General features: G+C 52.2%; 1 protein-coding gene and 9 non-coding genes across 10 annotated transcripts in view; 2 read left to right on the top strand and 8 right to left on the bottom strand.

Moving 5' to 3' along the window:
* LOC142821521 (uncharacterized) overlaps window positions 1–23,501 on the bottom strand; it is a 414,847-nt gene that overhangs the window by 151,223 nt on the left and 240,123 nt on the right.
* Window positions 1,194–1,275, bottom strand: TRNAS-AGA (transfer RNA serine (anticodon AGA)). Its single transcript has one exon. It is a non-coding gene; the product is annotated as a tRNA-Ser (tRNA).
* TRNAG-UCC (transfer RNA glycine (anticodon UCC)) lies at window positions 3,562–3,633 on the bottom strand. Its single transcript has one exon. It is a non-coding gene; the product is annotated as a tRNA-Gly (tRNA).
* On the top strand, window positions 4,674–4,747 carry TRNAM-CAU (transfer RNA methionine (anticodon CAU)). Its single transcript has one exon. It is a non-coding gene; the product is annotated as a tRNA-Met (tRNA).
* On the top strand, window positions 5,719–5,791 carry TRNAV-AAC (transfer RNA valine (anticodon AAC)). The gene has a single exon. It is a non-coding gene; the product is annotated as a tRNA-Val (tRNA).
* TRNAL-CAA (transfer RNA leucine (anticodon CAA)) lies at window positions 7,358–7,466 on the bottom strand. The gene is made up of 2 exons: window positions 7,429–7,466; window positions 7,358–7,403 (listed from the first exon to the last, which is right to left on the bottom strand). It is a non-coding gene; the product is annotated as a tRNA-Leu (tRNA).
* Window positions 17,425–17,506, bottom strand: TRNAS-GCU (transfer RNA serine (anticodon GCU)). The gene has a single exon. It is a non-coding gene; the product is annotated as a tRNA-Ser (tRNA).
* Window positions 20,859–20,930, bottom strand: TRNAE-UUC (transfer RNA glutamic acid (anticodon UUC)). Its single transcript has one exon. It is a non-coding gene; the product is annotated as a tRNA-Glu (tRNA).
* On the bottom strand, window positions 21,678–21,750 carry TRNAA-CGC (transfer RNA alanine (anticodon CGC)). Its single transcript has one exon. It is a non-coding gene; the product is annotated as a tRNA-Ala (tRNA).
* Window positions 22,597–22,669, bottom strand: TRNAV-AAC (transfer RNA valine (anticodon AAC)). The gene has a single exon. It is a non-coding gene; the product is annotated as a tRNA-Val (tRNA).

Here is a 23,501-nt window from a genome sequence, read left to right as displayed (position 1 = left end):
GCACAAAACCCCTTTTTTTCACAAGATTCTTATGCCCCGCCCCAAAAGAGGTATCCTGATCTTGCAGAAAATGGGGATTTTGCACAAAAAGAAAACTTCCACACTGCTTGCTTTTGCACAGCAACTCCAGCACAAAATCAGTTTGCCAGAAAATATGCAAATAAGATCATGACTCATGCAAATGAGACCCTCGGTAGCACCTTTTTTGCTGAGAAGCTTTGTAGCGTAGCCATAGCTGGAGACTCTGGTGCTGATCATGCAATAGAAGCACATTATGTTTAAACAGCTGCCATATGAATGTACCTGAAAGTCACAAGGATCAATGATCTGTGTGAAAGGCAGGTGGCCAGTAATTAGAGCCCCAGGTATGTTGTGTGCACAAGGGAAGGTAGGAATGTGCACCGGGCAGTCTGATAATGGTGTTTAGTGTATGTTTGTAACAGACTCCTGCCCATCTCCGGTAGATTTGGGCAACTCCTCCATCAATTGCAATACACACTAGGCCGTTCCTCCCCAGCTGGGTGTGGTTCTTGTTCTCCTGCACAGCACAGCCCATGGAGACCAAGGACCTGCTATTGGGCTTCCAAATCACACCCTTGTTGAAAGGATGGAAACAGAAACCAGACCCACAGGGGGTTTGAGCTGGGTCCAGCCGAGGGACGGGTTTGCCTGGTTTATGGGCGTTGGCACAGGACAGCAGTAAGGATTCGTATTCATTTAAAGAATAGAAAAAATAGAAACCTAGAATGTAATGGAATTGGAGAGAGAAATGTTTCCATTGAATGGTCAGTTGGATTCGAAGTAACGCTCATATAATTTGTAGTCTGTCACTGAGCTACTCTCCCTGATGTTTGCACTGTTAGGAGTCGAGAAGGGATCAAGAGGCTTTTGTAGCCCACACACCCCTGGGCCTGTCTCCATCACTTCTGCCTCTGCCAGGTGAAGGGAAGCCGCTGGGCCCAGCATCTTTCTACCCAACCAGGGCCGGCTTTTGGGGAGAGGGAGGGGCCACTGGAGCTGCTTGGTCCCCTGGCTGTGTCCATGGGGAGGTGGCTCTGCTGAAAGCCAGACTGGTTTTCCTGTTGTTAGGCAGGACCCCGCAATCCATGTTCTCTCCAGCTTTTGTAGCCTCTGTTGCCTTCTGCAGGTGTCCCTTCTTGTCCTAGGAAGGGGTGTGGCCAAAACACAGGTCTTGCTATGAGGAGGATTTGAACCTCTGCAGGGAAACCCTATTGGATTTCTAGTCCAAAGCCTTAACCACTTGGACATCACAGCTCTAAGTATCAATAGGCCACGGAAACTGGTAATTAAACCCAGTGCCCAGGCCTGACATCTCAACCGCAGAATTCCCACAGCAAAGCATTTCACCGGTCATACAAAGGAGTCCTGGGTGCTCTGGTCTGAGACTGGCTTAGAGGTGAGTTCAAGGGGAAACCTCACAAAGGAGATTCCAGGCAGCCAGGCCATGGGGGTCTCTGAGGTTGCGGCTTTCCCACCTTGCTGTTGCCATGGTTGCTCTGTGACATCACTGCATCCCAGCCAATGAGCTGAGGTGCTGTAAAAGTTACTTGTGATGTCACTGGTGCCTTGCAGGCTCATGTCCTGCCCCTGGCCAGCCCCTTGGCATGTGTGAGCTGCTCCCCCTGTTCCCCCCGTCACTCAGGGCTGGTTCTGGGGCTCAAGCAGGGAACATCAGAGGCTGCTCAGGGAGCCACCTTGCTAGGCCAGGGGCCCTCCTGTGGGGCTGTGAGTGTTGCTGTCCCTGCTGTACAGACAGGGCCATAGAGCCTCAGGAGGCTGCAGCGGTGGGAGACACTTCCCTGGTTTCGGGAGGGAGACGAGATGTCAAGTCCCATGACTTGGAGCCAGCTACCGATACCCATGGAAAGCTGATTTTCAGAGGGGTGTGATCAGCCCTTCCTGTGTATCTGGCTTCTTCAAAGGGGCTTAATCAGGAGCTAAAAGTTGAAGAAGGGACATTTAGAAGGGCAAATTTCTTTCCCTGGCAGAGTTTTCTGTGTACCCCAGTGGCCTAATAGACAAGGTACTGTCCTCCTAAACCAGTGATTGTGGGTTCAAGTCCCACCTGGGGTGACAGTTTCTCTCATTGACAAAGAGTTTACTATGCTTTCTGAAACAGTTAGCAAGGATGCTGCACAGTTGCTGTCTTCCTCTCTACAGAAGTTGTTCAGACCCCTCACTAGCCAATGCTGGTGTTTAGATGCAGCTCTGAGTGCTAAAAGCTCAGGTATCCACGGTCAGAGTGAAGGGGCACATTTTGCTCTAGAAGGCCCAGGAGTGACAGGCAGAGGGAGGTGGCTGTAGTAGAGCAGGGTCTGTCTGGAGACAAAGCGGAGCCTGAGGATGAGAAGGCCCCTGAGAGGCAGAGACTCCAGAGCAGTGGCAGGAGGACTAGTTATTTGGTCTGGCAAAAGGACAGAAAATCCCCAGGCCCTGAGCATGGTGTGGGCAAGGCCCATGGGGCAGTTTGCCTGGTGGGGTTTGGGAGGTGGAGAAGCTGTGAAGCTCTGTGAGTGGATAAGGTCCCTGGCTGAGCTGCACCACCAGCCGTGTGGGTGACTCAAACTGTCCCTCGTCCCCTTTTGTGTGTCTGTTGCGCTTCCAGCGTCTTTCCTCAGGCACGTTCATCCGGCAAAGACCCCCCCCCCCAGGGATCTTGTATCTTCCTTTGTGCAGCTCAGCCACAGACACCGGCAGGGCTGAAAGGAAATTGCTGCACTTTGGAAGTCAAAGGTGTTGTCTGGGACCACAGAGCAGTTTCACCCAGCAGTCTGAGGTGGGCATCATGGGGCAGTTGGTTAAAGCGCTTCCCTTATAAACAGAAGAGCCTGGGTTCAACTCCCCGTGGTGCCTTGTTGCATCCTTTGCTCACATTTTCCTATTTCCTTCTGGGACACAGAAGAGGCCTCCCTGGCCACCCATAGAACTGCTGGGTTGACCCAGTGGCCAAAAGGGGCTGCGGCTGCTGCCGACAGAGAAGAAGCTGGGATGCTAATAATGCCCAGGTCATGGGTACAAGCCCCATGCAGACCCCACAACAGCCAAATTAGTTTTATTTGAGCTTCTCCCCATGAAAAGTGGTGAGAGGGAGCCCTTGGCTGTGGGACCCACTTGTGCCTGTTGCTCAGGGTTAAATAAGATCTCCCCCAGGAGGTCGCCTGTTCCCTTCTCACCTCGCATTGGCTGGGAATCAAATCAAGCAAGGGGCAGCAAACGCCAGGCACTGTCATTGTCTGGGCCACAGCTAAAGAACCTCTTGGAGCAGTCCATGCAGAGGAATGTGGACATTTATGGCCAAATGGCCAATGGTCTAGCAAAGAAAGGCCACCTTCCTCCTACCCCCACATCCTAGACCAAGTCAGAGCCAAGGTCAAGGAATTGCAGCAGAGGTATGTGAGGGAGGAACCGCATTACTGTGCATGCTCTCAGAGAGGATGAAGAGCAGTGAGAGGCAGCCCCAAGCTGCAGAACCCATTTGTGCCTGTTTTTCAGGGTTCAAGTAAAACTTCAGTAGGGAGATTTGATGCACCCTCTTTACATTGCATTGGCTGGGAATTGAACCCAGGTCAACTGCTTGGAAGGCAGCTATGCGCACCACTATACCACCAATGCCTGCCTGCAAAGTTGTTGGGAAAATTAGTGAGGGAAGCCCATGTCTGCCATGAGGCTGGCCAGAGGCGAGAGGGTGCCTGTGTGGTTTGGGTAAAGCAGAACTTCATGGCTACTAGGCAAAGACCAGAATTGGTGACGCTGGGGTAGTGGCTGTCCTGCGCTCTCCATGGTGTGAGGAGCCGGGCGGGAGAGGAGTCCCAGAGGTTGTTGGGTGGGAGAGTTGAGTTTATCGGCCTTTGGGCTAAGCTCTAGAGCAGACAAGGGAGAGGTGGGGAAGTGACTTCTGGATACTCTTTGTGGCCCAGGGATGCGGTTGCTCTGTGAGGTCACCTCCAGTTTCCCCTCTTCTGTTTCTTTTCAGCTCCCTGCAAACTGCCTCCCAGGTGTGGGTGAGGCTGAGTGTGTGTCCATCTCCTCCTCAGGCCAAGTGTTCGCATGTTTCATATCTAAGGAACCATCCTCCTCCCTTTTTCCCTGCCAGTCCTTCCTGAGCGAGCTGAACCCTTCTGTGCCAAAATTCCAGTCTTGTATTATCCCACCAAGTCCCTGTGATACCAACTTCTTCCTGCTCATTACTGATAGTCCTGTGTGTCTATACCAGCATCTAAGACACAGATTAGATTTTGTTTCCCAGTGGTCCTGCGTCCCTACTTTATCTCTGCTGTTACAGCCCCTGCTCCCTCCCATTTCTGGCCCATCCCCCAGGTGTCCATGTTGTTCAGTTACCTGTGGGCTTTGGGCATCTGCCCCCATCAAACCTAGTTTAAAGCCTCCTCACTAGGTTAGCCAGTCTGCACCCAAATACTCTTCCCTTCCTCGACAGGTGAACCCCATCCCTGCTGAGCAGCCCTTCCTGCAACAGCATCCCATGGGCAAGGAAGCCAAAGCCCCCTGCAGATGGAGCTGTAGCTTTCTGTGCCCAGGGGGCCAGACATGGCCTGGGCTCTATGGCTGGAGGGAAATGGGGAATGGCTACATTTTGGGAGTCAAAAGTGTTGTCTGGAAACATAAAGAGCCATTTTAAAGATATGTTGGAGGAGGGCACCATGGCTTAGCTGGTTAAAGCACCTGCCTCATATACAGGAGATCCTGGGTTCAACTCCCAGTGGTGCCTTGTGGCCTTTGCTCACATTTTCCTATGCCCTGCTGGGACACAGAAGTGGCCTCCCCTGGCCACCCATGGAACTGCTGGTTCAGGAAAAGGCTGATTGGGGAGGAGTGTTGGGAAGAAGGAAACCACAAGCCTGGAGCAGGTGCAGAGGCTGCTGTGACTGGCACTGGCAAAGCAGGGCTCTTGCTGCAATTGCTGGGACTGCAGAGCCAGTGCCAAGTGCCCTTGTGGTTCCCTGGGGGTGTCAGCACCTAGAGAGCCTGAGGGTGCAACCTCGGCAGCTCCTGCAGCCATGGAGAGTCAGGGTCTGTGGGTGTCAGGTGCTTCTCACCTGTCAGGGAGAAACCTCTTGGGGCTTGTGGTTTCCTTCTTCCCCACACACCTCTCCACTCAGCCTTTTCCTGAGCCAGCAGTTCCATGGGTGGCCAGGGGAGGCCTCTTCTGTGTCCCGGAGGGGCATAAGTAACTGAACTGAGGAGCTGCTGTTTATTTGGCAAGTGCTTTAACCAGCTAAGCCACTGTGCCCTACTCAGATCCCCCTCTAAACTGTTCTATGTACGGTCCCAGACAACACCATTGTCTCGCAAAGTTCGGCCATTCCCCATTTCCCTCCTGCCTTCCCACTCTGGCGGTGTCTGGCTCCCTGGGCACAGAAGGCTACAGCTCAGTGGGCAGAAGCTCTAACATGCACGTTTCCCCCAGCCGCTGGCAACTGTGGAGTTGTCTTCGAGGTTTTGCAAGGTTTGGGGAGGGCAAAATGCAGCAAACTTTGATTTTCTGGCTTGTAAAGTCCTTGGCCTCAGGGTTTAGGTTGGAGTCCCCAGGCCCGGCCTCCTTCAGTTTGGTCCCTTCCTGAGGGCACAAAATTGACAACAGAGAATTCCTTTGCCCTGCAGCAATCTCTGTTGGCCAAAGGGTTAGGAACCGAATATTTGCCCAAGCTTAAGTGCAGTAGCAGAAAACACTATGTGTGTGTTTCTGTGGTGTAGTGGTTATCACATTTGCCTAACATGCAAAAGGTCCGTAGTTCAAAGCCAGGCAGAAACATAGGGTCTTCTCTTATTGTGGGTGCCCACAAGGCAGTTCTAGGGCCTGCCACCTGGTGCAGGGTTTGGCATCATGTGTGCTGGCTTTCAGGAGCATGTGGGAGACAGCTAAACAGGTTAAGCTGAGATAGGAGGATGCGGGGCTGGGTCTGAGACTTCTCAGTGGTGCCTTGCCTGAGACCAGGTCATTGCAGCCACACAGTCCAGGGCCCACCCTGGAAGTGCCACTACTGTGGCTGTTCACCTTCGGGACAGTGTGGCTGTTTCCTTTGGTGCAAGTGGACACAAAGCCACGTAATGTCCTGCCTCATTCCCAGACCCCAGCCACCCCATTCCCCTTGCTTTCTTACCACCCAGCACCCCCAGCTTCCTTTGACACCCTCCCTTCTTCCTGCTCCGCCACCCTGCTCCTTCATCCACATTCCTTCTGCACCCTTTTTCCTTCTGCACCCTTTCTCCTGGCCACACACGGCTCCTTGTTGCTTCTCAAGCCAGGCCCTGCAAGGAGCCACCAGGCAGGAACCAGCCCTTGGAGCTCGGCTTGCACCGGATCTGGGAGTTTCCCACCACATCTCACCTGGGAAGAGGTGACTTCTGACCTTACGTCTCCGTTCCCTCCAAAGGTCTCCGCTGCCTCGGGACCCGCCTGCTCAGGGTGCTGCCCCTCTGCCACTGGGCTGGGAGTGGGAGACTCCACAGTCTCTGCACTTGGGCTGAGAAGTCTCACGGGGACTCGTCTGTTGATGGCGTTAGTCAGCCCGATGGCCAGCCAGATCCATTCCGTAGCGCTGCCCGAGAGGGAGCTTTACAAGTGCCCAGTGTCCGTTGGTATTTTCTGGGGCTCTGTGTAGGGGATTGGGCTTGGCCATCTTTTCCACGGGAAATGCCTCTTCTTTGGAACAGCAGCTCCCAGGAGTTCATGGAACTTCTTCTTCTCAGCTTGGGAAAGGGACGACTCAGGGGGGATGGGAAAGATATTTGTGCTGTGAAAACAACAGGGCCCCCAGGGAAACTGGTAAATAATCCCAGTGCCCAGGCCTGATGTTACCTGCCCCCACACAATTCACATGGCAAACCTGGCTCCCCGAGCACAGGGGGAGTCTGTGGGCTCATTGCTGGACAGTGGGGTGAAGCAGCAAACCAGCCTCCTCCTGTGGGGCCTGTGAGTGTTGCTGAATCTGGGCCCCTGCACCTGGGCAACAGCAAACAAAAGGTCTGGGGGCCACACAGAGACCCCGCTGGGCTGAGCAGGAAGTGGCTGGGACTTTGCTTTGTCTTTGCCTGTGGGCTTGTCTGTCTGCAGCCTGGAAACCTCCTGGCTCCTCAGACCACTGGTCTGGATGGAGCGTTACAGAAGTCGGAATAATGGAATCGCTGTGTAGACGCTCCCATTATTATTGCAGTGTAATGGCCGTTATTCCCAAGGAACGCTGCTGTGTAGATGCAGCCTAGGAGAAATGCTTTCATGAACATGTGGGAGGAGCAAGGGCTCCTACAATGTCAGGAGAAATGAGGAAATGCGGTCACCTCTCTAGATATAAAAGAGATGATATAAGAAAAGAGGATGTGTCAGGAGTGGGATTTGAACCCACGCCTCCATATGGAGACCAGAACACCCAACTAAGGGAAAGACAGGTCCTTGAGTCTGGCGCCTTAGACCACTCGGCCATCCTGACATCTATACAGCCACCTCCAATGGCAGTTTTCTTACATGTGTGAGTTGCTCGGGGAGGCGGCGGGAGCACCTCTCTTTCCCCACCTAACAGCCGCTCTACAGCCCAGCTGGGTTTATCCCCACTCACCCTCATCTACCGTTGCAAGGTGTTTTGCAGGGAGCTGATAAGAAAGAGAAGAGGAGAAAACTCTGGCCGGCAGAACTGAGGCCTGGGATTCTCCTGTGCCAGGGAGTCTGTGTCAGTGCCTGGGGATCCTGAGCTGGGTGTCTCCTGGGCTTGTTGGCTCCAGACCAGGGGTGTCTCTTCTGCAGGGCGATGCTTGTTCCCGGGGCTAACGCTTATCTCTGGGACACACTTTGTGCAGGGACCGTTGGTCTTTGTGCCACAGTACGTGTCTGGGACGTGGGAGTGTGGAACCTGCCTCAAATGGACACATCTGCCCCCAGCAGTGTTCTGCTTGAGACCCCGGAGCCCTGGCTTTGACTGGTGCCTGGCACGTGGGGAATTAGATCTAGGGAGAGATTTCTAGAGCCCCACAACAGCTGCTGCTCGCATGAAGATGTGCACATCTGTCTGGGGTTACTGGGCACCCGGCCTGCTTCCTGTCCCTGCCAACCTGGGCAAAGCGGCATCACTGGCTCAGGGGTTCCTCTCCTCAGTGCACTGAAGAGAAAGCTCTTGTGTGTTAAAGGGCCTCAGGGAGCCCAGAGCAGAGGGAGCTGGGAATCTAGTCCCATTGATCCCCTCAACACACACCCACACAATCCCAGCCCCAAGCACCCCACAGCCCTAATCCTGTGCCCTGATTCCCATATCCTCACCCCTGCCCTGAGCCCCACCCCCCACTGACACGCTCCCCAAGTACCTACCTTGAGCCTCCCACACTCCACTCCACACTTGAATTTCTTACAGGTACTGTCCTATCACAACCCCTCCCCCAACTTCCTGCCTTGAGCCTCCCTATGCCCAAGGGGTGGTGCCCAATAGAACAGTCCCTGCAAGAAATGTGTCACTTTCACCCCTGGGAGCAGCTCAGCCAGGCAAAGGGGCTGCCTGGGGCAGGACATTAGCCCTGGAGGGCAGGGGTGGGTGTGGCAGTGACATCACAAGGGCTTTTTGCAGCCCCTCAGCTTATTGGCTAACGGAGGTTGAGAGCCTGTGTGGGGGCAGGGAAGTAGCTACCTGAGAAATGTGCTGGGCTGCTGGCTGGGAGTGAGCCAGGTAAGTCTCCCAGCCAGAGCCTGCCTCTGGCACCCCAGCCCCTCCCTTCCCTCAACCCACTGGTACCCCACATAAACCAAACCCTCTGCCCCCATCCTGAAAACTCACCCCTCCCAGATCCTGCACCCCAATCCTCTGCCCCAGGTCACAACCCAACCTCCTGCAACTGTTCCTGCACCCCAGTCCTCTGCCCCAAGCTCCTGTCTGCACCAACCTGCATCCCAGACCCCCTTCTCCTCCATTAATAGCATGGAAAAGTGCAGCCCTGGGAGTGGTTCCCCATCAAAAGTCATTGCTCAGGACAGCCTTAACCTGTGCAGCAACCCAGCCCCCCCCCCCCAACTGCTTAATGAGCCCTGCCCTGCCAGGGGCTCAGGACTCTGCCCATGGAGCTGCCATGTCTTCTCCAGAACCCGGGGAGGACTGAGTCCAGACAGTGCCCAGCAGAGTCCAGCAAGGGCAGAGGGAAGAGCTGGGACATGGGGGTGGGGCCGGGGGCTGCTCTGAAAGGCTGCAGGCGCCGTTAGACCCTTTTGTCCTTCCCTGTCTCACCCCAGCGCTGAGCAACACTCAGTGTCGGTCTGAGCATCCGTCCTGCTCAGGGACGTGTCTCTGTGGCAGGAACCTGCCCAGGCGGCTCTCGCAGTGAGGCCCCTCCCTGGCAGCACCGAGCAGTGAGAGCTGAGTGAAGGGGGAGGCAGGACCAGGGGGAGAAGGCTCCATGACTGTGTCAGAGGGAGGCTCTGCCCTGGCCAGTGGGGAATCGTTGCCTCTCCGAGGGGCCCAGGCCTGGTGGGTCATTTCCCCAGGTTACTGAGTGGGGGCTGGAGCCAGTTCTGGGTTGTCTCCTTCAACAACCAAACTGAACCAATGGATCTTGTGCCGACCTGACACTGCGCTGGGCTAGTGCCGTGTGTGCCACAGAGCTTCCTGCAGGGCTGCCCACATGGGAGAGGGGAGGGGCAGTTGGAGTCACCAGCTCTGCCCTTCTGAAGGGCTTGTGAAAATGGCAGGTGCTGTGTTGGCAGTGAGGGAGAGGTGGGAAAGGGGCCCTGAGCGAACCTCTCGGGTCACAGCTGCTGTAACAATGAGGTAAGATGAATGAGTAGGCAGATGTCAGGTGAAAACTGAGGCTGGTTTTTCTGACTCTGAATTGGACCCAGGCCTCAGCAGTGAAAGTGCTGAATCCTAACCACTAGACCATCAGGGACACCCGCGCATGGGGTCTTTCCTTACCTGCACTAGCCTTTCACAGGCCACTTTCTCTCCCCTTTAGGACACGGGTCCATTTTCCATTTCCCAGAGGGGACAAGAACAGAAACCAAACAGAACAGCAGAACAGCCAGACGGGGCAATGCCAGTTGCCCAACTAGCCCAGGATCCTGTCTCACGACAGCAGCTAATTCCATTGCCCAGTGGGAATCCTCAGAACAGACAATTAAGTGATGCCTCCTGTCGCCCATTCCCCGCTTCTAGAATACACCAGGTAGGGACACCTGCCCTGTCCATCCCGGTTAAATGCCATTGATTGACCTTTCCTGCATTAAATTATCCAGTTCTGTTTTGGACCTTCTTGTAGATTTCACCTTCGCAACATCCTCTGGCAAGGAGTTCCACTGGGCGCAAAAATGCTCCCTTTTGATTCACTTTTAAGTTGGTTACTTACCAGTTTCAGTCTGTCACCCAGGATCTTGAGTAGGAGAATAAAAATTCTTATTTGCTTTCTGCACCCCTGTCATCATTACATAAAACTCTGTCCCATCGCCCCTTGCTTGTCTCTTTCCCAAGCTGAGAAGAAGAAATTCCATGAACTCGTGTGAGCTGCTGTTCCAAAGAAGAGGCATTTCCCATGGAAAAGATGGCCAAGCCCAATGCCCTACACAGAGCCCCAGAAAATACCAATGGACACTGGGCACTTGTAAAGCTCCCTCTCGGGCAGCGCTACGGAATGGATCCGGCTGGTCATCGGGCTGACTAACGCCATCAACAGACGAGTCCCCGTGAGACTTGTCAGCCCAAGTGCAGAGACTGTGGAGTCTCCCACTCCCAGCCCAGTGGCACCAGCCACACTGCCCTGAAAGTGAACAGCCACAGTATTAGCACTTCCAGGGTGGGCCCTGGACTGAGTGGCTGCAATTACCTTTTCTCAGGCAAGGCACCACTGAGAAGTCTCAGCCGCACCCACCCCTGCCTGCTCCCATCTCAGACTAACCTCCTGAGCTGTCCCCCACATGCTCCTGAAAGTAGGAATAAGATCCTCCGGAAAAGGGTGCTTTTTCCGGAGGATCGGGGCCAGTGTAGACGCTCTTTTCTGGCTTTTTTATTTAAATGCTGCGGGGGATATTTAAATCCCCCGCGGATTTCCCTAATACGATAGCTGAAATTAACACGTCCCTTCCGGAAAAGGGGCCAGTGTAGACGTAGCCTAAGACTGCAGAGGGCACCCTGGCTTAGCTGCCTTATAAACAGAAGATACTGGGTTCAATTCCCGGTGGTGCCTTGCTGTGCCCTTTACTCATATTTTCCTATGTGCTTCTGAGACACAGAAGAGGCCTCCCCTGGCCACCCATGGAACTGCTGGTTCAGGAAAAGGCTGATTGGGGAGGCTTGTTAGGGAGAAGGAAACCACAAGCCTGGAGCGGGTGCAGAGATGACTGGCTGGGCAGGGCTCTGACTCCCACTGTAAGTCCCTGGGTACCACACACTGGCCAGTGAGTCCTGCTCCATGGTCATCCCAGTGCTCTGGGTGCGAGAGACGTGCCTGTAACTCCCTGCTGGAAGTGTGGGCTCTGCTCTGCCTGGTGGGGGAGGGGACAAGCACAGGCCGGTTGACAGGAGCTCTGACACTCCAGCATTGGGGTCGTCCAGCCTGTTAGACGGATTCAGGCCAGGTCGGTCAGAGCCTCTCGTGCTCGCCAAGGGGAATTCTGCACTTGCTGCCTTGGGAGCCAGGGTCACATTGCAGAGCTCCCCCAGGGAGGTGCTATATATCCTTACAAAGAATATGCATGGACAGTCTCTTGTGCAAGAAAGCTCTTATGGCTACTTTAGCCATAGGGGTTTCTGGCACAAGAAATCCCTCTTGCCTGTGCACACTGCCTTCTTGTGCAAGAGGGGTTATTCGTTATGGGGAGAGGAATAACTCTTGCACAAGAAGCCATCTTTTCCAATGGTTTACTGCACATTTTCTTGTGCAAGAATGCACATGCAGGGTAAACACTCCGCTAGTTTTTGCACAAGAACGGCTGGCTATTCTTGTGCAAAAAGCTTGCAGTGTAGACATAGACGTGCAGTGTGAAAAACCTCACAACAACAAGCTCACCCCAGCAGCTCCCTCTGAGATTTGAACTCAGCTTGTAGGATTCAAAGTCCTAACCTACATGGTATTGTGTGTGTGGGTACCTGGGATACTCAGTTTTCCAGCTGGCCTCTGCACTCCTGGCTTCCCTCCTGCTGCTTCATCCCTCTGGCTATGACTACACGGCACATTCATTTTGGAATAAGCTGGTCTCGAATAGTTATTCCAAAATAGCTTATTTCGAAATAGCACATCTACACTGCAGGGAAACCTCAGAATAGTCCGAGGCAGGCTCCCCAGTGTAGACGAGCTACCTCGATTTAGAGCCCTTTCAGGCTGGAGCCGGGGGAAGCAGGAGGCAGGAAGAGCCCCAGTCTGCACAGCTCCTCTTTGCGCAAAAGCCTCTTGTGCAAAAACGGACCCCAATTAATTATGCAAGGAAAATCCCTGGGCTGCAATGCTTAGTTACACACAATAAGAATAATCCACCAGCTCAGACGTGATTTCTAAACCGCCAAACAAGGAAAATAATAAAATCTGATGGACTAGACCAAATCACTAGCCAGACCAAATCACTAGCCCCACTGCTCTGGAGTCTCTGCCTCTCATGGGCCTTCTCATCCTCAGGCTCCGCTTTGTCTCCAGACAGACCCTGCTCTGCTACACCAAAATGCATCCCTTCATTCTGACTTTGTACACCTGGGCTTTTAGCACTCAGATCTGCACCTAACACCAGCATTGGCTAGTGAGGGGTCTGAACAGCTTCTGTAGAGAGAGAGAGAGAGAGAACCACTGTGGAGCATCCTTGCCAACTGTCTCAGAAAGCAGAGGAATGTAAATTCTTTGTCAGTGAGAGGAAACTGTCACCCCAGGTGGGACAGTGCCAGAGACAGAAATTCACCTTCTAAATGTTCCTTCTTCAACTTTTAGCTCCTGATTTAGTCCCTTTGAAGAAGCCAGATACACAGGAAGGGCTGATCACACCCCTCTGAAAATCAGCTTTCCATGGCTGGCTCCGAGTCATGAGCCTTGACGTCTCGTCTCCCTCCCGAAACCAGGGAAGTGACTCCCACCGCTGCAGCCTCCTGAGGCTCTATGACCCTGTCTGTACAGCAGGGACAGCAACACTCACAGCCCCACAGGAGGGTCCCTGGCCTAGAAATGTGGCCCCCCCTGAGCAGCCTCTGATGTTCCCTGCTTGAGCCCCAGAACCAGCCCTGAGTAAGGGGGGCAGAGGGGGAGCAGCTCACACATGACAAGGGGCTGGTCAGGGGCAGGACATGAGCCTGCAAGGCAGCAGTGACATCACAAGGGCCTTGTGCAGCACCTCAGCTCATTGGCTGGGAGGCAGTGACCTCACAGAGGGACCATTGCAACAGCCAGGTGGGACAGGCTGCAGGGCTGGGGCATCTCAGAGACCCCCATGGCCTGGCTGCCTGGAATCTCCTTTGTGAGGTTTCCCCCTGAGGGCAGGAGGAATTGAAGGTCCCATCTGGGAGTTGAAGCAAAATGCAGGACAATGTAGCACTTTAAAGACTAACAAGATGGTTTATTAGATGATGAGCTTTCGTGGGCCAGACCCACTTCCTCAGATCAAATAGTGGAAGAAAGTAGTCACAACCATATATACCAAAGGATACAATTAAAAAAAATGAACAAATATGAAAAGGACAAATCACATTGCAGAACAGAAGGGGGATGCGGGGGGGTGGGAAGGGGGAGGAAGGAAGGTAAGTGTCTGTGAATTGCTGATATTAAAGGTAGGGAGAGTGGGATGTTTGTGAGTTAATGGTATTACAGGTGATAATTGGGGAAACTGTCTTGGTAATGGGTGAGAAAGTTCAAATTCTTGTTAAGTCCTTGTTGGCAAGTGTCGAATTTTAACATGAATGACAGTTCAGAGGATTCCCTTTCAAGTGCAGATGTAAAAGGTCTTTGTAGCAGAATGCAGGTGGCTAAGTCATTTAGAGAGTGTCCTTTCTGGTTAAAGTGGCAAGAAACTGTTTTCTCTTTGTGATCTTGTCTGATATCTGTTTTGTGGGCATTAATCCTTTGGCGAAGTGTCTGAGATGTTTGTCCAATGTACATAGCAGACGGACACTTTCGGCACATGATAGCATAGATTATATTTCTGGATGCGCAGGAATATGTGTTCTTGATCTTATAACTCACTTGGTTAGGTCCAATAATGGTATCAGCAGAATGAATATGTGGACAAAGCTGGCAACGGGGTTTGTTGCAAGGGAAGGTACCAGGGTTGGTATTAGTGTGGTATGTCCTGTGGTGGTTGGTAAGAATCATCTTGAGGTTAGGTGGTTGTCTATAGGAGACTATGGGTCTGTCTCCCAGAGCCTCTTTGAGTATGGTATCCTGTTCCAATATAGGCTGTAGTTTATTGATAATGTGTTGGACAGGTTTAAGTTGGGGGCTGTAGGTGATGACAAGTGGTGTTCTATTGTTGGTTTTCTTGGGTCTGTCTTGAAGTAGATGGTTTCTAGGTATTCGTCTGGCTCTTTCAATTTGCTTTTTTATTTCTCTGGGTGGGTAGTTGAGATTTATAAATGCTTGGTAGAGATCCTGAAGCTTCTGGTCTCTGTCAGTGGGGTTAGAGCAGATGCGGTTGTATCGAAGGGCTTGGCTATAGACGATGGATCGTGTGGTGTGTTCTGGATGGGAGCTGGATGCATGTAGGTAACTGTATGAGTCGGTGGGTTTTCTGTAGAGCGTGGTGTCTAATTTTCCATTGTTGATTTGTACGGTGGTGTCCAGGAAGTGGATCTCTTGTGTAGAATGGTCCAGGCTGAGGTTGATGGTGGGGTGTAGGTTGTTGAGATCTCTGTGGAATATCTCCAGTGTTTCTTGGCCATGTGTCCAGATCATAAAGATGTCATCGATGTACCGTAGGTAGAGGAGAGGTGAAAGGGGACGGGAGTTGAGGAAACGTTGTTCTAGGTCAGCCATAAAGATGTTAGCATACTGTGGGGCCATGCGTGTACCCATGGCTGTGCCGCTGATCTGGAGGTATAAGTTGTTCTCAAACTGGAAATAATTGTGGGTGAGAACAAAGTTACATAGGTCTGCTATCAGGTAGGCAGTAGTGTCCTCTGGGATAGTGTTTCTAATTGCTTGTAATCCATCTTCATGTGGGATGTTGGTATATAGAGCTTCTACATCCATGGTGGCAAGGATGGTATTATTGGGGAGGTTATCGATGTTTTGTAGTTTCCTTAGGAAGTCAGTAGTGTCTCGGAGATAGCTGGGGGTGTTGGTTACGAAGGGTTTGAGAAGAGTGTCTACATAGCTGGATAGACCAGTAGTGAGCGTGCCAATACCAGAGATGATGGGACGTCCGGGGTGCCCAGGTTTATGGATCTTGGGAAGTAGATAGAACAATCCTGGTCGGGGGTCAGAAGGTGATTCTGTGAGGATTTGTTCCCGAGTAGCTGTGGGGAGGCTTTTAAGGAGACAGTGTAGTTTCTTTTGGTAGTCCAAGGTGGGGTCAGAGGGGAGAGGTTTGTAAAATGTGGTGTTCGAGAGTTGTCTGGTTGCCTCCTGGTTATAGTCGGCCTTATTCATAATGACCACAGCACCCCCTTTGTCAGCTGGTTTGATTACAATGTCCAGGTTGTTTTTGAGACTCTGGATGGCATGGTGTTCAGCGCGGCTAAGATTGTGTGTCGCTTGTTGTCGTTTGCGAATAATGTCAGTCTGTGCGTTGTTGCGGAAGCTGTGTATATAGAAATCCAGATTGTAATTCCGACCGTCAGGGGGAGTCCATATAGAATTATTTTTCCTTTGGTGTTGGTAGGGGGGATCTGGTAGGTCAGATTGATGTTCAGTGGTGGTTTGGAAATATTCTCGGAGACGGAGGCGGTGAAAAAAAGCCTCAAGGTCACCACAAAATTGTATCCAGTTTGTGGGGGACGTGGGGCAGAAAGAGAGACCCCGGGACAAGACAGACTCTTCTGCTGGATTGAGTTTGTAGCTGGAGAGGTCAACAATATTATCCGGTGGGTTGAGGCAGTTGTTGTTGTAGCCAGTGGTATGGAGCAGGTTAGAAAATTTATTGTCTTTTCTTTGTTGTAGGGAATAGAAGTGTGTATAGTAGATTTCTTGTCTGGTGGAACAAAAGTCTTGCAAGGTGTCAGTCGGTGTGGATGTTTGTCTTGAGATGAGACGATCTAAGTTAGAAATGTCATTCTTGATGGTTTTCTGTTTCTTGTATAAAATACTTATCAGGTGGTTTCTTAATTTCTTGGATAGTGTGAGGCAGAGTCTTTCACTGTAGTCAGTGAAGTATGTTGATCTTAGTGGATTGTTCACTTTCAGTCCTTTGGGTACGATGTCCATTTTCTTGCACTTGGATAGAAAGATGATGTCTGTCTGTATCTGTGCGAGTTTCTTCATATGGTTGATGGATTTCCATTCCAAACGGCTAAATGTAGTGCCTTGCATGTAGAATAGTGATAGAAATGTAGCCGTGTTAGTCTGGGGTAGTTGAAGCAAAATGCAGGACAATGTAGCACTTTAAAGACTAACAAGATGGTTTATTAGATGATGAGCTTTCGTGGGCCAGACCCACTTCCTCAGATCAAATAGTGGAAGAAAGTAGTCACAACCATATATACCAAAGGATACAATTAAAAAAAATGAACAAATATGAAAAGGACGAATCACATTGCAGAACAGAAGGAGGATGCGGGGGGGTGGGAAGGGGGAGGAAGGAAGGTAAGTGTCTGTGAATTGCTGATATTAAAGGTAGGGAGAGTGGGATGTTTGTGAGTTAATGGTATTACAGGTGATAATTGGGGAAACTGTCTTGGTAATGGGTGAGAAAGTTCAAATTCTTGTTAAGTCCTTGTTGGCAAGTGTCGAATTTTAACATGAATGACAGTTCAGAGGATTCCCTTTCAAGTGTAGATGTAAAAGGTCTTTGTAGCAGAATGCAGGTGGCTAAGTCATTTAGAGAGTGTCCTTTCTGGTTAAAGTGGCAAGAAACTGTTTTCTCTTTGTGATCTTGTCTGATATCTGTTTTGTGGGCATTAATCCTTTGGCGAAGTGTCTGAGATGTTTGTCCAATGTACATAGCAGACGGACACTTTCGGCACATGATAGCATAGATTATATTTCTGGATGCGCAGGAATATGTGTTCTTGATCTTATAACTCACTTGGTTAGGTCCAATAATGGTATCAGCAGAATGAATATGTGGACAAAGCTGGCAACGGGGTTTGTTGCAAGGGAAGGTACAAGGGTTGGTATTAGTGTGGTATGTCCTGTGGTGGTTGGTAAGAATCATCTTGAGGTTAGGTGGTTGAGTGTCTCTGTGGAGATTTCCCCTTTCCCCAGGCTGCAGTGGGAGGGGCTGGGGCAGGCAGGGATACAGGAGGGGCTGGCACTGAACTTCTGGGAGAAGCAAGAGAGAAGGCTGCAAACATCTGATGAGGATGGGATTTGAACCCATGCGTGCAGAGCACAATGGATTAGCAGCCCATCACCTTAACCACTCGGCCACCTCATCTAAGCAGTTAGGGTTTGTTTCAAATCACCTGAAGTCAGCTCTTCAGGGAACCTTTCTGCCACTTGCTGACTGGCCAAGGACACCCAGGGCGGGAAGGTTTTGGCTTTTCACAATGTTCCCTGGTTTGTTGTACGAAGCTCAGTTCTGGTAACAAACCCAAACACCCCCTGGCTACGTCTACCCTGCAGACTTCTTTCTCAAGAACTGTTTTGTGCAAGAGTTCTTGTGCAAAAGGTCTTGCACAACAGTGTCTCTGCACTGCCATGTGTTGTTGCACAAGAGAAGTGCTTTTCTGCAAGAGCGCACATAGCAGTGTGGATGCTCTCCTGCGCAGGAAAGCTCTGACGGGCATTTTAGATATCGGGCTTTCTTGAGCAAGAAACCCCTGTTGCCCATCCACGCTGCCTCCGTGTGGACGAGTTCTTGCACAAGAGGGCTTATTCCTCACAGGGAGAGGAATAATTCTTGCGCAAGAAGCCCTGTTTTCTGATGCTGCACTATAAATTTACTTGCGCAAGAACCTGCCTGCAGTGTAGATGCTCTGCAAGTTTTTACACAAGAGCAGTTGCTCTTACACAAAAAGCCTGCAGTGTAGACGTAGCCCTGGAGTGTAGACACAGCCTGAGAGAGACAAGGAAAGGAAGTGGCCAGAGCCTCCCCCCAGCAGGCTGGCCCTCAACAGGACGGGCACGTCTACACAGCACCCTCACCTCGAAGTGAGCTGTGCAATGTGAGCGGGCTGCCGTGGCCCCCAGGGGAAGGTCTGTGGGGAGTTTCCAAGGCAACAACAACTACAAAGTTTCATAATCTACACTCACGTGACTGTGATTTATTCCTCTGCTGGCAAGTGTCTCTGAAGGGATGAGAAATGCAGGGCCCAGGTGCAGGGAGCCGGGTCACATTCTCCTGCCTGAGTCTCAGTCCTGGCTGAAGCCTGGCGACAGAGAGAAGAGGCCAATGGAAACAGCCCCATGGCAGCGAGGGAGTCAGTATGTGGGTGGGTGGAGCAGGGAGCTGGGGGCAGAGCTCAGCTCTAACTCACTAGGGCTGCATCCCATAGTTCAAAATAATCGATGCGCCTATTTTGAAATAGCTTATTTGGTAATTTGGGGCTGGCTACACAGCACTTACTTTGAAATAAATCGCTATTGCAAAACATCCCTCCCTCCTCCTGCCATGCAGGGACGTCGGAATAGCGAGCCCGTTATAGCTTGAAACAAGGGGCTTGCTCTTAAGACGCGTCAGTGTGATATGAGCATCACGTCCTAAACCTCCGAGCTAGCCGGCCCACGGGTGTCAGTCCCACAAGTGGCCCTTTCAGAACGGAGCCTCGGGCAGTGGCAGCGATGTTGTGGGCTCCGGAACAAGGTAGGGGAGGTAGCAAAAGCTTTTGTAGGTAGGGGAATTATCTGAAGAGGTAGAGCGCTTGCTTAGCATACGAGAGGCAGTGGGATCGATGCCCACATTCTCCAACTCTAGCTCAGTTCTTATCCCTTATTTTCACTGTTGGGTGCTCAGTGGCCCCCTCCCTCTTGGTACCTGCTCTCCCAAAAGAGACAGACCTGGCTCCCCTTTCTTTTCCCCCAGCAATTGCCGTGCTGCAAAGCAGAGAGTGGAGATAACAAACTCAGCAGTCCCTCAAGCTTTGTGGTACAATGGAAAGCCTGTTGGGCATTTATGCTGTAGTGGCTAGTGTGAACCCAACTAGACAGTCAAAGGTTGTGGGTTCAAGTCCCACCAGTGTTACTTTAGCTGCCTTCTCATTTCCAGGCAATCCTTAATGCTGAAATTGGGGTGGGCTTCAGTCCAGGTAGTTCCCAGTGAGGGTGGAGGGAAGGGCTGGTTCTTGGGTTGTTGGCTGAGGGTTGATCTGAAAGGCTGCAGGTACCATGTCCTGCCCAGGAAGGCAAGACTGGCCTTTCCACAGCGCCCCTCCCCCAGAGCCAAGGTTCCCTCTAAGCCAGGCCTGGGCAATACAGGCCAGCGGGCTGTATCTAGCCCATCAAGACACTCCCTGCTTGCCCCAACCCCGCAAGCTGCTGAGAACAGGGACTGCTGGGCAGTTAGTGTCCCTGTTCCCAGCACAATCCCATTGGCTGGTTTCTGGCCATATGAAGCGTCATCCCCCCTCCACTCAGGGTCTTATTCATCGACCCAGATGGCCCCTGCAGCTTGTGTGGGGACAAGGCAGACAGGCTGCCTGAGAAATGTGCTGGGCTGCTGGCCGGGAGTGAGCCAGGTAAGTCTCCCAGCCAGAGCCTGACTGACACCCCAGCCCCTCCCTTCCCTCAACCCCCGGGTACCGCACGTAAACCAAACTCTCTCCCCCCACCTGAACCCACACCCCTCCCAGATCCTGCACCCCAATCCTCTGCCCCAAGTCACAACCCAACACCCTGCAACCATTCCTGCACCCCAGTCCTCTGCCCCAGGCTCCTGTCTGCACCCAGCCTCCATCCCAGACCCCCACCTCCTCCGATAATAGCATGGAAAAGTGCAGGCTTGGGAGTGGTTCCCCATCAAAAGTCATTGCCCACCCCTGCCTAAACTGTGCAGCAGCCCAGCCTCAAAGCTGCTTACTGATCCCTTCCCAGCCAGGGGCTCTGTCTTCTCCAGAGCCCTTAGGTTGGCACCGGGGAGGCCTGAGTCCAGGCAGTGTCCAGTGGAGCCCAGCAGAGGCAGAGGGAAGGGCTGGTACTTGGGGGTGGGGCCGGGGGCTGTTCTGAAAGGCTGCAGGCGCCGTTAGACCCTTTTGTCCTTCCCTGTCTCACCCCAGCGCTGAGCAACACTCAGTGTCGGTCTGAGCATCCATCCTGCTCTGGGACGTGTCTCTGTGGCAGGAACCTGCCCAGGCGGCTCTCGCAGTGAGGCCCCTCCCTGGCAGCACCGAGCAGTGAGAGCTGAGTGAAGGGGGAGGCAGGGCCAGAGGGAGAAGGCTCCATGACTGTGTCAGAGGGAGGCTCTGCCCTGGCCAGTGGGGAATCGTTGCCTCTCCGAGGGGCCCAGGCCTGGTGGGTCATTTCCCCAGGTTACTGAGTGGGGGCTGGAGCCAGTTCTGGGTTGTTTCCTTCAACAGCCAAACTGAACCAATGGATCTTGTGCCGACCTGACTGTGCATTGGGCTAGTGCTGTGTGTGCCACAGAGCTTCCTGCAGGGCTGCCTGCATGGGAGAGGGGAGGGGCAGTTTGAGTCACCAGCTCTGTCCCTTCTGAAAATGGCAAGTGCTGTCTTAGCAGTGAGGGAGAGGTGGGAAGGAGCCTGAAGTAATCTCTTGGGTCTCAGCTGCTGTAACATGTGGAAATGAGGTGAGAAAAATGACAAGGCAGTGGCCATGTGAAATTTCAGTCTGGTTTCCCTGACTGGGAATTGAACCCAGACCACAGCAGTGAAAGTGCTGTATTCTAACCACTAGACCATCAGGGACACCTGAAACACACTTTTTTGCTCACCTACACCAGCCTTTCGCAGGCCATTTTCTGTCCACTTCAGGATTGTGGGCCCATTCTCCTTTGCCCAGAGGGGACAAGAACAGCCAAATAGAACATCAAAGCAGCCAGACTGGGCCATGCCAGTTGTTCAACTAGCCCAGGATCCTGTCTCAGGACAGCAGCCAATTTCATTGTCCGGAGGGAATCCTCAGGACAGACAGTTATTAAGTGATCCCTGCAGTCGCTCATTCCCAGCTACTGGAATACACCAGCTAGGGACACCTGCCCTGTCCATCCTGGTTAAATGCCATTGATTGACCTTTCCTGCATTAAATTATCCAGTTCTTTTTTGGACCTTCTTGTAGATTTCACCTTCACAACATCCTCTGGCAAGGAGTTCCCCTGGGCACAAAAATGCTTCTTTTGGTCTATTTTCAACTTGGTTACTTACCAGTTTCATTCTGTCAGCCTGGTTCTTGAGTAGGAGAAAAAATAATTTATTTGCTTTCTGCACTCCTGTCGTCATCGCGTAAACCTCTGTCCCGTCGCCCCTTGCTTGTCCCTTTCCCCAGCTGAGAAGAAGTTCCATGAAGGCTGGTGTCCAGCAGCTCCCTGCCCCAGTGTGGCTGGCTTTTAGGGACAGCAAGTAGGAAATGGTGAGGAGCGGGAGGGGGGTACTGGAGCCACTTAGCCCCCGGCTGGCTCTGACAGTAAAAAGGAAAACAGGGATTTCTCCCAACACTGGAGAATGTGGGCATCGATCCCACTGCCTCTCACATGCGAAGCGAGCGCTCTACCACTTGAGCTAATTCCCCTGCTGTACAAAGTGTGTCCTTCTTGGAGGCTCTTCCCTTCTCCACAGGGACGTCTGCCTTCTAGGTCAGTTAGCCCTGGGAAATGAGAATTCTCCAAAAAGGCCACAAGGGCAACACTAAGGAAGGAGACTCCCTGCAGCAAAGCCATGGGGGGGCTCTGAGATGGCCTCTGTCCTGCAGCCTGTCCCACCTGGCCATTGTCATGGACTCTCTGTGAGGTCACCGCCTCCCAAACACCATTAGCCAATAAGATGCAGTGCTGCAAAAGCCCCTTGTGATGTCACTGACACAGGCAATCCTTAGGCTGACACTGGGGTGGCCTTGAGTCCAGACAGTTCCCAGCAGACCCCAGTGAGAGTGGAGGGAAGGGCTGGTCCTTGGGGTTGGGGCTGGGGGTTGTTCTGAAAGGCTGCAGGTGCCGTTAGACTCTTTTGTCCCTTCCTGTCTCCTACTAGTGCTGAGCAACACTCAGGCTGTGTCTACACTGCACTGCTCTTCTGGAAAAACCTGCGCAAATTTCAAAACCCAGTTTCAGTAGCTTTTTCTTCTGCTTTTTTTTGGAAGAGGCTTTTCCGACATTTGGCCTGTGGACACTGGGCAAGTCACACAAGGGAGGCAGCAGGAAGAGCCCGCCCAATGCACCAGCCTCCCAGGGTAGGGAAGGCCAAGCCACAAGCCTCCAGCAGCTGCCTGGCCTGATTCATCTCCCCTTCCCAGACTGGCATTCTCAGCTAACATCACCACCCTCTGTCACATGGGAGTTGGGCTCATCCCAGGAACAGGCTGGTCAGCAGCAGCTGCACTTACCTGGTCACCCAGGGGAAGCAGCAATAACAGAAGGCCTTGTGTTTCTGCCTGGCTTTGAACCAGGAACCTTTTGCATGTTAAGCAAATGTGATAACCACTACACCACAGAAACACACTTGGGTGCTTGTGGAACTTGGATGACTGTTTTGTTACTAGCTTTTTCTAAAAGGGGCCTGCACCTTGTGAACACTCCACCTCTTGTTCTCAGGGAAGCCACTAACCTGAGTTGTCAGCTCCTCATTTCCTCACCAGCCCCTTGAGATTTGGAGCTCAAAGCTGGAGCTGCTGTGGAAGGAGGTGAAGCTACAGAAGCTGACAGGGGACAATCAGCGGGCGGAGGGTTATTTTTTCTCCTTCCTGGGCTGATGTGACTAGAACTGAGGAGAAGAAAATCCTCTTCCCTTCTCCTCAGAAGATGGAAATTGCAGTTTGTTCTCTCTCTGGTTCTACTAAAGCTGGACCCCAGAACTAGACTTTTCTTTCTAAAACCCTGGTGAAAGCAGAGAGTGAATTGCTTGTAGACTGAGACTTAAAGAAAGTCATTGCCCAGCATAAGGGTTGAAGCCATGACTCTGAGATTAAAAGCCTTATGTTGTTCTGCTAACTGAGCTAGCCGGGCTGTAACAAGTATTTTCATACCCCATCACAGAGTAGCAGGAGCCAAGTATTCTCAACTGCCTGACTTGGCTCTTGCCTCCAGTGGGGGATTCTGATCTGTGGGGAGGTTTGAGCTCAAATCCCCCTCCTGACACACCCACTTCTTTCCCCACAAGGAGCGGCCCCATTTCCATCTCTCCAGGGACAGGAGAAGGGCTCGGCCTGTTCTCTGCAAAATGCTCAGCCTGTTCCATCTCTCCAGGGACAGGAGAAGGGGCCGGTTTCAGGATTTCTTGCGCAAGAACCTCCCCATAGAATCATAGAATCATAGAATAATAGGACTGGAA

This window comes from Pelodiscus sinensis, chromosome 31 (assembly GCF_049634645.1).
Source record: "Pelodiscus sinensis isolate JC-2024 chromosome 31, ASM4963464v1, whole genome shotgun sequence".
In the NCBI taxonomy this organism is placed as follows: domain Eukaryota; kingdom Metazoa; phylum Chordata; order Testudines; family Trionychidae; genus Pelodiscus; species Pelodiscus sinensis.
This window is presented reverse-complemented; position numbering and strand designations above follow the sequence as displayed.